This window comes from Pieris napi, chromosome 22, assembly GCF_905475465.1.
Source record: "Pieris napi chromosome 22, ilPieNapi1.2, whole genome shotgun sequence".
Lineage (NCBI taxonomy): Eukaryota > Metazoa > Arthropoda > Insecta > Lepidoptera > Pieridae > Pieris > Pieris napi.
In genome coordinates this window covers 5,759,570-5,771,943 of record NC_062255.1, presented here as the reverse complement: position 1 = coordinate 5,771,943, position 12,374 = coordinate 5,759,570, and positions in this window count along the sequence as shown.

The following is a 12,374-nucleotide window of genomic DNA, read 5'->3' as shown; positions in this document are numbered from 1 at the left end:
ATTTATATCCATTATTATATTCTATGTAAGTTCTTAAATCACTTAAATCAGCTTGCCACAATTCATTAATATTTGATAAAATATATTTATTACGTGGGAACTTTTTTATAACCGGTTTATGTAATGTATATGTTTCTTGAGACTGCAACCATTTTGAAACGTCACTTTTTGAGATTTTTCCATTCATTGCCTTTGTTAACTTATTGACACTGCTGTAACCAGCTGGATGTGAAATATCATAATAGATGCGATGTAACTCTAATACGGGGTCCATTTCTCCCAATCACTTTTGTTTCTCAATTTATTGATGTGTTTAGATTGTGTTGGAGTTGGGGAAACCTCAGTTTGTGATTCTTGAATCAATGTTTTATCTTTACTATTAAGGTCAGATATATATTTGATTCTTTTCAGATTACCAATGTATGTTAGCGGTGTATTTATATCATTTAAAAACTTGGCGAATATTTCCCAACCGATTGGATCAGATCTCTTCGAGGGTCGTAAGATGTCATTCACTAAATCTATAATATTACTCCCTGGTATTTCTTGTCCACTAATGAAAACTGTTCCATTTTTATTCCATTGCAATTGATCTGTTTTATTTACTATTGTATCCATCAATAATTCACCCCTCCTCATATAAGTTTTAGGAATTAATTTTAATATTTCTTTTGGTTGTAACCCATATGCGATGTCTTCACCCGTTGGGAGTTGTTTAACATTTAGCATTTTTTCATTTTCACTAGTAGTTATATTATTGATGTTCCGGTTTTCATTAGTATTATCATTTATTACCTTTTCAGTTATTGTTATTTCTTGAGGTTGACGTTCTTCCATGGAGTAATGTAAGTATCTTTGTAAAATTTGTAGATAAAGCGCCCATTTTTCGCGATCATCCAATTTACTTGATATAATTTTTTCCATTTCTAAATCCAATCTACTTTGCGGTGTTGCTTTATTTTCATTCTGATGTTTAAGTTTATCAATAAAGTCTTGCTCAACAAGAAGCATTTTTTTTGTGTTCATTGTGATTTATTAAAACAACTTACAAGGGTACTTAGAATTGTACCCAAAATTATGGGAAGAAAGGACCCTCCTTTTTGTATTAATATATTTTTCCTGTATTCAAAACTTTTTCCTTTACTGATCAGATTACGTAAGAGATTTTTAATTTTTTTTAATTTTGTTTTTGTATTCTCTTTTAAAGGTACTTTTCCTTGTAAAACATTGTGAATACATTCACATATACAGTTAATTTCTTGATTATTACAAGACTTCAGTAATATCCTACGATGTTTGGGTTTTAATTTATGTAAAGCTGATAACAATTCCTTATGCGTTGTTATTCGTTGATACATGGTTCATTACTGACTTAGAGTGGCTGATTACAAAGATACTTATACCTTTTCATAGGAACATATATTGTACAAAAATTACTAGATTCAAATATTTTAGATTTTATGCGGCGAGCATCATCAGTGTTTTGTTTCAAATCAATCATTAAATAACCATGAGCTTCTTTAGTAGCATCGGTATATGAATCTTCAATAAACTTCGTGTCTTCCGGTGAAACTTGTCTAGCTAGAAATCGTATTTGAGTTTTGTCACGGGGATTTTTAAAATAAATAATATAACTTGAATTAAGTGAAATGTCGCGCTGTCCTCTTCCTTGATGAAATAAGTTTTGGGTTATGTAAAAAACACTCAAATTTCTATGGTGACTACCTTTTGTAAATATATCAACAACTCGACCATCAGATTCCCTCATTAAGTCATCTATTATAATCAAATGTGGATTTTTACCATCAAACATATGCAATTCCGGTAGTCCTTGGTGGTAATTTACTCCAGGTATATTATATAGCGGCTGCATTTCATCATAACACCATGTTATTTCTAAAAAAATCTCATTACATATACTACTTTTATGCTTAATGAAATTTGCAACAAAGTTAGATTTTCCACATCCACTAGGTCCTGCTACGATGGCAGCAAAGGGATGAATAAAATGAATCATTATTTTTTGACTTCTGTCTTCTTCAGGGAAAGGAATAAAACTAAGTTGATATTTTAAAAACAATTTATTTATATGAAATATACAAAAAATGTAAGTGTTATATCACAATATTAATGTACAGTACACGTTTATACATTATACATGTACAAAACAAATTTATTTTACATAAAAATTTACAATTTGTTATATTTACAATACTTAATTACATACTATTGATTTGGTAATGACCTATAGGTAACGTATCGATTTTGTTTGGTAAAATGTACCGCTTTGTGTCATTAAAAGATAAACACACCTTATTTATTTCCTGTGTAAAAATTGTATGTTTTAATGATCTAAACCGATACATTTTACAATGCTGTACGTTTTTATTAAACAAACATGACTTATAATTATCCAACGTTAATTTTTTAGTGACAGATTTGTTAACACCCTTCGCCTTAGTAATAATTTTGTCATCTACCTGTAATGCATACATTTTTGATCGCAAACCCACAAATTCTGTAAAGATTTTACCACAATTTTCATCTTTGAAATAACCTAATTTTTTCTTATTTACTTGAGGAAAATTAAAAACATTGTTTGGATTATAATCTGATGTATCGAAATGTGTACAAATGTCTGGCTTTATATCATTATAAAAGTTACTAGTAAATATTTGATAAATGAGACTGTCAGTATCTGTATACAGTAGTTTCAGATTTGAAGTAAATTTCTCTTTCATGTAATTATAGTGGAAATCATACATCAGCGTTTTAGATATATCTAATATACAAAATCCGAGATAAATAGGTTTATTATAAATTAATTTCATTTTGTTTAATTGAATTGCAACAAGACTATCAGAAAATATTGAAACACTGTGAAAATGTGGTTGAGCAATTAGATCCCCAGCCCCCAATACTTTGCCCCTATTTTCCCAGTGGGTTAACAGTTTAACGTTAACTCGTTTCTCAATATTTTCCATAGTCTTACCAAAAACTGCGTTGTTCATGAGTTTATAGAAATCTTTCTCAAAATCAGAATTAGCTCGAGTTCTTAATTGTGTATTAAGGTCTATATAGTTCTTTAACCATGGACTCTGCTTAAATTTTAATATTCTATAAACTTTTAATAATTTTAAACCCATTTTCAAACATTGAATTAAATTTCGATAATGAATAATATATTTGGATTTATTTTTTAAGTTTGGAATCAATCTAATTTCCTTAGCGTCCCCAACTGGTATATTTTCTGGACAAAGAGGTAAATCTGAATGTTTATCATGTAAATCCACCGGATACTCCAGATCTACTTCTAAGATAAAACCTATATCTGATGAACAACTAACATTAAAATCTGTATCAGCACTAACCCACTCAAAACCACCTGTAGGTAGATATTGTGACATTGCCCAACCATATAGATTATTGGCATCGAAATACATTAAGAATGACTCTTTATCTTTCGCATTATAGTCAGACATGTAAACATTATTTGCTTTTGCATAGCGAGTGCTACATTGCGAAACACCACCACGAATTCCTGATTTAATAAAAGCAATCATATCTATATCAGAAAGTAATTCAATCTCTGTTTTAGTATGTTTTAACATAGCATCCCAACTTAATCCAGGTGCTGTATAGTAATGAGCCGGGTCTAAATCGTACGTTTTAATGCAAACACGCCTAAAATTTTCAAAAATATCTGCTAACAATAAAACATCAGTTTTTAAATAAAGATTTGAATAATCCAACATATTTTTACAATTGAAATGATTCCAAACATCTTTGGCATGGTTGTAATCTTCATTAGAAATAATGGAATCTGTGAGACTACTGTAAAAGTGTGGAAGATCTGGAAGTTGATTGTAGTTTAATGTATCAAAATCTTTAATAAATTCATATGGAAATACACCTTTTTTAGTCAGCCGTTTAAAGTCTTCTGAATTGGGAAAGCATTTGGATAATTCATTAAAATTATTTTTTGTTAAATTTTTTGCTAAAGTATCTAAGCTACTGGGTAAAAACTTTAGGGAATCCACAAAACGTAAAGTTACATTACTGTTATTGATTTTAAGAACCTTTGAAAATGATATGTATTTTTCTTTGTTTTGTGGGAGAACTTCTACCTGACCTTCATCAAAGTTTAAGGCATGTACGATGAAATGTGCATCATAATGGCTTAAATTGTGCAAGAAGACTGGTATAGTGTAAGGTACTCTAAATTTTTCTGAACAAACTTTATGTATGACCCCAACAAATTCCCCAGTAAACCAATCGTGGTAAATCATTGAATTCCCACACAAAATTTTATTACAAATATAACAATGAATAGATTTGCTAACTAGGTATATCTTGCTGAATTGGTGATATTTTATTAGCAACTTTTTGGAAACCAATTTTTTTAACAATTGTTGTCAAATTATCTTTCAGGGTTTCCATAAATTTTAAAGCACAGTTTTCACCAGTATATGTTACATATTTAGACAATTTATCATCGTATGAGCATTTAATGTAGTATCCAAAACTATACACATTATGTTTTTGTACATTTATTGTATGTGATTTTAAAGGATCGTTTGAACATGATGCTAAGGGACTTAAAAAAGCCTCAAAATCCGCATATATAACAAAAGGTAACATCAATTTACGTTGAAATTTATCAAAACTTAATTTATTTTCAGATACAATATCGCCCCACCAATTTTTTTTTATTTTTATCTACGCTTGGTATTTGTGTACAAATATGTCTGCAATCATTTTTTTGATGGTTATTTAAACGTTCAGATGTTGAAAAATATTGTAAACAAAAGTCACATAGATATATAGCTTCCTTGGATTTCGAAACTTGACTACTTATTAATCGTGACATATTTTTTATATAACAATAATGACCGATTTTACCCTGTGTCAAATATAGTAAATTTATATGAGTCTGCATTTTATTCTTTGTAAAATACAATGGCCCAACAATACAATGCTTTTTTCTTTGTTCATTATATTCTAACCCAAAAACATTAATGCTTATATTATTAAGACTTTCAATTTTGTGTATATCCTTTAATTTGACTGGAAATTTAATATTACCGAACTTTAATTTATGACTGTATTTGGTGTATGATGATACTCTATCCGAATTTTTATGAATTGGAAATAAAGCAGATAACAGTGCCCACTTAAACAGGCGTCATCAGTGTTTTTAACATTTATGACAGCTTTTTTTATTTTTATATCATGTGGTAACTCAATAAAGGATTTTCCTCTTAAAGGGTTAAATTGATTTAAATTCATATCCAAATGTAAAATTTTTTTCAGACTCCACCCACTATCCTTTCTCTCGAATGAATTTATATAGTTTATTAGAGATTTCGTGAGAGTTGTATAAAATATATTTAAATCATCACCAATACAAACAATAAAATTCATTGATTGGAAATCAAAAGTGTTGTTAATGTTTTTTGTCTCCTGAACAAAGTCACCATATAAAATGAAATTTATTTTTAAAATTGTATGATCTTCTATAGATTTATTTATTATTGTAAATATTGTATCTTTGACAGATGCAAGAAATAACTCTGGTGTCTCAAACTGTAAATCATTTTGATTTTCTGAAGTTACTCTATAGGTTATTATTCTATTACCGAACGCAGTCTCAATTATCTTAACATTGGGTTTTATTGAATGTTGTTTTTTATTTACATTATTTTTATGTGCATTGCTCCTTAGATGATTAGCGAAATATTTTTTGGAAACATTTCTATTACAAATACAGCAAAATTTCATGTTAAAATTATTACCTTCATTCGATGTTGATTGCTCTTGTGAAGACCGTGAAAGATCCATGTTCGATCCATTTTATTCGTTCGATTTTATTCTTTTGATGTCAGCAGAGTTAATATCAACAGCTGCTTTCCTTTTAGTTCCACGACCCATTTGATCAACCCTGTCGAATAAAATTTTATTATATTTATATATATTTATAACTGTTAGAAATACGAATAGAGAAATAAAAAATAAAAAAAAAATAAATATATATAGAAAATATGATTATTAAATATACTCACAGTTTCCCATCGAATTCATCACATAGCACCATCATTCTTTGATCATAAAATGGGTGATTTAAATCATTTCTTTCTATTTCATCACAAACGTTGAAAAGTTCAATTGTATCAATGGATAAGCTTTCAAATTCATGATCCATTTCATCAAAAAAAACACTAACACATTCTTGAGACATTGTATATATGTATTCGTTTCACAACTGTTTTTTGTCTCACACTTTTAACCTTAATGCGCAAAGGTCTTCAACAAAAAGCACAATGATTGACTTTGTACAATGCAACATAGTATTTATACTAGTGGAAAACTGAAACATTACTTAATTATATAAACATATTGTATTAAAATCTGAAGCATGAAGAAACTAAATGAAACTAATTTTTAAAACTGTAACGTTTTACACTATCTTCCTCGGATATCCCCTTTGTTATGTTGTATACAATATCCTTTATCTGAACATCAATGTTGGAATCGTTTTTCATATAATATTTAACACGAATATCTGCATTTTTCCAATGTTGTGCCACTGGGATTTCTTTCAACTTTTTTAAACTATATAATTCCATTTTCACAAGTATGTCAGCGTCCATTCCATCATCTTTATCAGTCGATATATATGAAATGCTTCCCTCCTTCCCTGCACGGCCAACACTTGAAGAAAGTTTAGTTTTTTTCTTCTTCCGGTCAGGTTCTTGAAGAAAAAAGTCATCTAAACGATTGGTCTTCTTATTTTTATTTTCTGTTATGTTTAAAACCTCTTCTTCATCATCAGATAAATTATAATAATTATATGGTCTGAAACATTTATCCACATCTTTCAGGTTGTATGAAGACTGAAATATAACATAAACAAATCAAAATGCGTTTCAAAAAATAAATAGGAATTATTAAAGAATTTACTGAAACCAAATTTATAAAATTTAAATAACTTACCTCCATTGTTGTTTATTATTTCAAACTTTCAACCACTTCACTTTTGTCGAACTTAGAGCACAATACTAAATCTTTCTACAAGTATCGGGTTATATAGACTGGTAATGGATATCATTATCTAGTTACGATATTCAACTCGACTGCATGTTTGAACAAGTATCCATACCTATCAGTAAAATGTGGATAAGAAATACAAAGGGCACTCTAAATACCCTTTGCAATCTTAATAGTCATTGCATTTTTAAAATATTTTTGAAATAGATAATAACAGAAATGTGTGTATCTAGTAGTTTAGCAACCACATATACGTATACTTATTATAATATTAAGAACAATAAAATATATTTACGAATATGAAAATATAAACGAATTACCTTATCAGGTTTTTATTAACCTTCATTACTTTTGAAGTATATTTTAGGACAGGTTCCTAAGAGATGTATTATAGGTTTTGTGAATAATACAGCATTCAACGGTAGTTATGTTAAAAATCCTTTCAACTTTGAAAATTTTGGTATTTGCTCATTTAGCCTATATATAGATGGTCAACAGATACCTTCAAAATCGTTACAACCATCATTTCCAAACGATGTATTTACTAGCGCATACCACACCCTGTACTCAGGCACCGGTATACATTTTCTTAACGAAGGTAATGGAATATCGAGGGAACAATATTCAAATGGATACTGTTTACTAGCTTTTGATTTAACACCTGACTTGTCGGCTAACTCTAATGTGCATTGGAATCTTGTACGCCATGGTAGTGTAAGAATGGAAGTAAGATTCGAGAGCGCATTGACTGAAACAATTAACTGTGTAGTTTACGCAGAGTTTTCAAATATTATAGAAATAGATAAGAACAGAAATGTATGTGTGGATTATAGTAGTTAAGCAATCACTTATGTAATTATTATGATATTAAGAATAATAAAATATAATGTAATCGAATATGACATGGTTTTTATTTACCTTCATTACTTTTTTTACAAAGAGACTCATTACTTACGTTGAGATCATATTATGTGTGTTTAAATACATTGGTACAAATATGAATTGATAGTAATAAATGTAGTCAGTAAGAGAGTGAAAGAGTAGGGGAGTAAACGCGTATTAAACTATGAACACACTAGAAGTGCAAATGAGTCTTCGTAGAATACATCCCAGCCTCCAGAGCAACGTATATCCTTCAAATCGATTGCCGATGTATGCTCAGGTGCCAGCACTTATCATATGCAATCTTGACCCTGATTCACAGCCGGGGTCTCATTGGGTGGCTATTCATATAAACGTCGAAAGAGTTGGGGAATACTTTGATTCGTTTGGACGTAAACCTATTGAAGCAATAGAAGGATTTTTAAGGAGGAACTGTTGCATGTGGAGATACAATAACCTTACGGTTCAGGATTACCTATCGGCGGTGTGCGGAGAGTACTGTTTGGTATACATATATTACAAGTTCAGGGGGATGAGATTAGAAGACTTCCTTAGAAATTTTACGTGTGACTCAGAGAACAATGATACGGTGCTAGTAAATTTGTATAGAAATATAATGGACATATAAATAAAAGAATAATACCTGGAATAAAAATGTTTTATTTAAATATGTAACCCTTACATCTAATTTTATTATAGATAATGGTGTTAATGTAGGTATATTTATTGTTGTTTGCTTAGACCCGTAGGTTAGGTTAGGTTAGATTTAGTTTATTATATTATATTATTCTATTTTTCTTTTAGAGCCATAGATCGGGTTAGTGAATGTAGGAAAGTAGATAACGATGCATTCGTACTGAGTCATTAAGTAATTAGATAATGAGTGGGGATTTCGTGCAGGAAATAGTAACTGATAAGGTGGTGATTAGTAAGTAATTAGCAAGGTTTTGGGAAAGCTATCTCTGGAACGGTTAGAGCTATCAGTTCAGGAGTGAGTGCATTCGACTCCGCACGTCCTGTTTAGTGGGGTTAGAGTACAAACTTTTTTTTTTTTTTTTTTAGGCGGGCGCTGCCTCCGAAACAGCTTTTTTTACCGAAGCAGTGGGTGAGGCAGTGCCCGGGAATCCATACTACTAACGGCGTAGACAAGAATTTATACTTTTTATTGTATTTTAGTGTAAAATCCAGGTTATTGGTAAGTCCGGAAGGTTACGAATAATACAAATGTTCATGAAACTTTTACCTTTGGCAAATAGGAAGACAAAGTCAATTAAAAAAAAGGTGATTTAATTGTCTCTGGCGTCAGAAATCTACTGAGAAAGTGATGTTTAGTTATGGGAGAATACCAGCAGCACAAGTGACAATGCAGTGTGTGGAACAGCGCAGTGGCCAGGGGTATACGAGCAGTCTCCAGCGTCAACGTCCAGCAGTGGCAACGGGCAAGCGGTGCACGGTGAATAAATATTTAAGATAGTTACAGGAATAACGTGTTATAATTTTATGACTTGCTATGTTTTGGCTTCGATGAGAAAATTATCAAAATGACATTATGCCATTTGTGCGTCGAGAAAATGTTCACTTTATCATCGGTTTGTCATGAAATAAAAACATAATTAAGATGTTGACTTCAAGTATTCTTATAGAATTAGTAAAGGCAATCACTATATCGTATCTCCAAATTGTTTATTAATATTAATAGGATGAGCTCTGACAAAATAAAATTCCAAACCGGGTTAATGAATAATGCGCGACGCAAGCCTTCTTGCAGACCGCAAACCATATTTTCTTATATACGCTACGACAGAGTAAAGACCAAGTTACTCTGTCTATTAAACTATGTTAAATCCGGCGCTAATTAATATATACTTGGGTACATAAAATTCCCCTTCTCTTGCGTACGTTTTTTTTAAAACGACAGAGGAGATTCTCCTGATATGAGTAATGATGCTTAGAATTTCTTATTCCTTATATCCAATTACGTATAATTTTAAAACAATGAACTAATCGTGTTTAATTTAATTGCATACTGCGATAAGTAACAAGTGTTAATTTCTAAGCAATTACAAGATGGAACATTAACCCAGTAAGGAGACCGTTAAGACCGTTTCAAAGATTGAATTGCGTCTGTTAGGATTTGAAACCAGATAAACATTATAAAGTTTATAGATGACTACTTTCTAAGAAATAAGAGTGTTATTACACAATCGTAAAAGTTAATTAAGTTGTTCACGAACCCCCAAAATGGAGGTAAAGTATTGATATTTTACTTTTTTTAAATAACAGTTATAGTTACCAACATAAACATACTCCAGCGGCAACAGAACGAGATCCTAAGAGCAATTGCAAAAGTACCATGGTACATAACCTACAACGAAGTTCGCGAACAACTTAAAATGTGAACTATCAAAGGGGAAATCCGGAGACTGGCAGCTAAATACAAAGAGCGGTTAAGCTGTCACCCGAACGAACTTGCTCACTAAAACACTCGACTAAAACGACACCATATTCTAGAGCTAGAAGACCGGCAGTAGCTCTAGGCAAAAGATGAGTAGATGCTTCCAATGGGAAGTCACTCAACATGACAGCACCACAGAACAAATTCGCTTATTCAAAAAAAAAACTGTTGATTATGTAAAAAAAAGGATAACAAAACTCTTAAGGATATTTTTTAAACCAATGAATTACTTTTCACAATTGTCAATTAAGAAAACTAAAAAGTATCACTTTCAACTTTTTAATTTTAAAATAATTAATGTTTAAATCAACATTTATTTGTCCCTTAACTTTTTTTATCAATAAAGATGCTTGGATGAAGTTTTCTGATTATTTAATGAGGAAGGAAGAAAATTTTTATTTTGTTAAAAGTGACGTGGTTGAATATTTTATTACAATTATGGTGAAATAATTGAAGAAACGGGATATTCCATTATTCTAATAATATCGATAGGTTAAATTTAAATAAGTGTTTTGACTTAAAACAAGAACAATTTCAAGCTACAAATATTGTATTTCACAAATAAATCATTTGCTAATTCCTACTGACTTCTAAAAGATTGAATTCAGAATTGGATAGCTTCAAGGCAAAAATTCGATACTGCCCTGCGATTCTGTAACTCACAATGCCAAATCATAAAATGAATGCTTCACGACTGCCCTGCGATTCTGTAACTGACTTCACGAACTCACACAGCGGTTTTCGCATCAGCGGTCGCTCTCAAATCAGTCGTGAAGCAGTCATTTTATGATTTGGCATTCTGAAAAGGTGGGAGCTTGTAGTTTATTGTTTATCAGAATGCCAAATCATAAAATGACTGCTTCACGACTGATTTGAGAGCGACCGCCGATGCAAAAACCGCTGTGTGAGTTCGTGAAGTGAGTTACAGAATCGCAGGGCTGATTTGAGAGCGACCGCCGATGCGAAAACCGCTGTGTGAGTTCGAAAAGTGAGTTACAGAATCGCAAGGCAGGTGAAATATTATAAAATTTAACATAATTTAAATATTGTTCCGTCATTGCAAGGCCAAGTGAATTACTAGGAACAGAGGCCTCTCTCATCGGATAGCTGTGCCCCGCACCTTGAGTCTTCAATTAACCAGCCAAAAGAAAAGATCGTTTTCCATTAAGAAACTTATTTTCTTACCAATGTCTTGCAATGCCCGACGTTTTTGTCTTTAATGAAAGCCACGATTTTTAATATTCGGCAATTATTAGTTTTAATACAGTCTACCATATAATCCAGTAAGTGACTAAATTGCATTGTATATTTATTAGTTTTCCTTCACTGTACGTGCGAGTGTTTTCCCATAGACAGAAAGTTTTTGGGGCAACCGAGGATACAACATACCACTTCAGAGAGAGAGCAGTTAACAATAAACTACAAGCTCCCTCCTTATCAGAATGCCAAAACCTAAAATGACTGCTTCACGACTGATTTGAAAGCGACCGCCGCTGTGAAAACCACTGTGAGAGTTCGAAAAGTGAGTTACAGAATCGCAAGGCTGCACGCTGAGGCTAACACTGCTGTATATGGAGGGAATATAAACTAATAGGTAAATACTAATTAGTTAAACCAACTCTATCAATGTGAATGCCCATAGACAGCCGTTGTCATAACATCAGGTCTATTTTAGCTAAACCTTAATCAGTGAAACAGAATTAACACTTATCCCTTTGGGATACTTTTGAAGTCCTTTGTAAAGATCTTAAAGGAGTTATTGCGTCCTTCTCATTATAATTACATTAGGGCGTCAATTCCCAAAGCTCTTAAATGTCGAGTTAAAAGCACTCAGGTTTATAATGAGAATTGAGAGATGTGTTGCGTTTATAGAAAATTATTAAGACGTTCCTGTAAATTTGTTCAAATAGAATATAGATAGTAAGCAAATTTATTCTACAGACCCAGTAGATAATAAATAAAAAACAAAAATCCATTGGTTTGTCAGGGT